A 3,802-nucleotide genomic window follows, 5' to 3' on the forward strand; every position below is an offset into this window, starting at 1 on the left:
TACAGATGTTTTTTTCTCCAACTATTTATTAGTCTGCAGTCTTTGTTGTAATAGAAAAAAAGCGAGAAAAATAATTTTGAAGAATACATACCTACCATTAAAACACTGATTTGAGTGTACACACTTCAGTATAACCTGTAGTAGTCACTTACTAAAATTTTTCTTCTTCTTGGATCTTCTTGGTATGGAAACGATGAACAAAAACACGATTAGCCCGTCACACCAAACTTTTATTTTAATGCACTGTGCATTAAAATAAAAGTTTGGTGTGACGTGCTAATCGTGTTTTTGTTCAACTTACTAAAATTAAAAAGCACATTTTTAGCGACATCTGTTTAATAGTGGAATAAAGAAATATTTTTTTTGCCGCTCCGGCATTGAACGCAAGGTATTTTGGGCTGCATAACAATGACTGATTTATTGGAGCATCAACTTTATTCCAGTGTTATTGAAAAAATTCAAGTCCTTAAAATCTCAACTTTTTTTCTTTTCCGGCAGAGCTTTCTTAAAAATGCTTAAAGATTAACCAAAATCACGTTGAGGCGTTCCCTCACATTTATCAAATCGAATTCTGATACCATTAAATAATAGATGAGGTTCAATTTTATAAACCGAGGCGAAGCCGAGTTTTATAATCAACCGATTTTTCGTAATCCCATTTCTGACTTAGAGAGAACAAGCTTTAAATTTTGTAATTCCCGTGCTTTCATTAAATAAATCGCAACATCATGAAGGAAGTTACCATGGTTTTTAATGACTGACGGCCATTATAATCCATGCTATGGTTTCTTAGATTGGTGAATTCAGTCTATCTATTTAATTTAGCGTCCAAACACCAAAAAAAATTATTTTCTAAAAAATAATTAATAAACGTCGTTTTCACAAATCAAAAATTGAAACGGCTGTTTGTACGAGATTTTGCTGCCTGTCTGTGTGATGCCCAATGATATCCCGAAAGAAAGAGCATCTTCTGAGACGATCAGATTAGTTTTGAGAAAATTGGGTTCCTGTTAAGTTATCAAAGCGAAGGGTACCACTGGTTGAAGCTTGAATGGGTGCCTTCCGTAATTTGTATTTTAATATAAGTACCCCATTATTGTGTTGGTATTTCAATTACTTCTGTTTTTCATTATTTTAATGTCAAAACTGACAAATTGTAAGTGTGTTCGCTATGATTTTATGTTTATTACAAAAAATCTTTGAAATCTACCTGTCCTATGAAAATGTAATGTTGGTTGCATCGAGAATTTGGTCAGGCTCATTATTCCTCGTGTTCTATCAAGAGACAGCATGAATATGATTCTAGATTATCTATCTTAATTACTAAAAAACTAAAAACGTAATTTTTGAAAAGGTGAACAAACTAGAAAAGATTATCCAATTTTTTTAAAATTTGTAATCGAGTTTGTATCGGAATATGTATTATCGATTGCATCTTACAGGCGCAGGCCTCGTAAAATTATGTGAAACACTGTGTATGTTTGTAACTTTTTACTTCTTTTTATTTATGTTTTTTTTTTTATACTGCTTTCAAGGTGTTGAAATGGCATCAAAACTATTAACTTCCAAAGACATCGAAGAATACCTATTCTTCATCAGAAGAAGTTGTAGCTTTGAATGAAATCAAAAGGAAACGTAAGAAAGAATTGTTTTCTACAATTAATTTAAATAAAATCAAAATTTGAAATAAACTTTCAGTGGACACATTAAGTGGTATTCTGCATACAAATATGTTGCTAAAATATGCCATATAAGGTAAGGTTTCAGGAACCTGGAAAAAATGTTAAAAAAAATTTGTCTATAAAAATTTTGAAATTATGACAGTTTAAATTTTGCTTTTTGACTCTATACAGGGTATTTCACGAGTGATTATGACCGGACATTTGAACTGCAGCCAGCAATACATTTGCATAGGCTTCATGGATTTTGAATATCACTTTTAAAATTAATAAAACATAGTTATCGCATGACTGACACAAAGAAATTGACAAGACAGGAAACACAATTTTTAAGGTTATTGTCTATCTACCATTGCAAAACACTTTAGTGATTCAAGCCTTTTTGGAGCTTTTCTATACAGGAAACATTGTCTTTACAAAGGTTCAACGGCAGAAGCATTTTTCCCAAATTCGTCATAAATGAGAATCAGATCTGTTTTCTCATCGATCGAATGCATTTTGAAATTTTGCTAATATCAGTTGTGACAAATAAAATTATGGAAGCATAGCTATCATGGACTCATAATTCGGTTTTTCAAACAATGCGATATCTAAAATATCCACGTTAACTTTACAAATGTATTGTGGGTTGTATTTTCAATTTCGTCAGGCTCATTATCACTCGTGAAATACCCTGTATTTATTTCTGTTGGAAAAATAAATTTCCAAGTTTTTGCTATACAGACCATTAAAAGAGGAAACAAGAAAGCTGTATCCTAAATTGTAACTCTGTTCAATGTTATTTGTGGTTTTTATTTACAAAATTTTTGTACCTTTACTTAAGTAAAAATTGTAAAAAAAAGTTTTTTTTACAATTATTAATAATTGTAAAAAAAACTTATACAAGATCATCAGTATCATTAAATAGTCATAAAAATTGTCAAATGTCAAAAAATAAACGTCAAAATTTTTTGACAGAAAGAATTTTTTAATCATTTTTTTTATGTTCCTGGTATCTTATCTTACATGAAATTTTTCTCTGTAGCGCGTGTTTTGGCGCGACTGTATATTTACATATATTATTCATAAATATGAAGCAATATTTCAACCTCAAAAATGACCGATAAAATTTAAATAATAACTCGTGTCCGATCTCTATTGATAAGAATTTTACAACCCTCGGAATGTGGGTATGGAAATTTATTTTTTTTTGTAATAACTTTGGAACCATTTAACCAGGTATTACAAAATTTGGAATAGTTACTTGCGAGAACATACCCTTTAGGCTAGTAATTACGAAAACTGAATACATCTACTCAATTTCCGGTTTCAGCAGTTGCAGGTCACATTTTCTGTGTTTTTCCGTTCCAAAAAATGTCAATGTAAGCCACGCTTTATTGTCATGATTGACGTTTGAAACTAAAATTTGAAAGTTGTAGTTGAAATTTATTTTTGGTGTCGATTTTCCGAAACAATAATACCAGTAATACGTGTTTTTACATAAGTTCAATAAATTATTTTTATTCAATTTTGACGTATTAAACCGTATTTATTAACTTCATAACAACCAAGGTAAACAATTGTTTATTCGGTAGAGTGAATTAAATTTTTTTTAACTCAATAGTGATTAAAAAAAAATTAATTCACTCTTTGTTAAAAATCAGATATATATGTAGAACTTGTTAGAACATTTATTTAGAATTAAAATAAAAATTACAATTATGCAAGTCACTAAAATTAAGCTTACATCCAACATTTATTTAATGGATTGGATAATTCTCCATTAGTAATTCTTATGTTCTCTTTTTCATTAATTTCTGTAATACTGATACCACTTGTAGTGGCAACAATTCTTTTTGCTTCCACTGTAACGCCAGAAGCTCCATCGCATACTTCACTTTCATTTTTTCCAAGAATTTTCTTTGAAATTTCAATTTTATTTGCAAGCGAATCCTCGATGTATCCCTCCGCAACTGAATTTGAGCGCCATCCGCCGTGTCTCTTTAATACAGTCAAGTCAGCGCCAGCGTCAGCAAGAAGTGTGGCTGACGAACGTCGAAAACTGTGTCCTGTATATTGTTCTGCATTCGAAAGACCCAGAAATCCAGCAATTTTTTGTGGCATCTTTGCGAAAGTGTTCAAAC

The sequence above is a fragment of the Tribolium madens genome, unplaced genomic scaffold, assembly GCF_015345945.1.
Source record: "Tribolium madens isolate multiple individuals breed KSU strain unplaced genomic scaffold, Tmad_KSU_1.1 Scaffold_19;HRSCAF=116;Tcas5.2_LG9, whole genome shotgun sequence".
NCBI lineage: Eukaryota > Metazoa > Arthropoda > Insecta > Coleoptera > Tenebrionidae > Tribolium > Tribolium madens.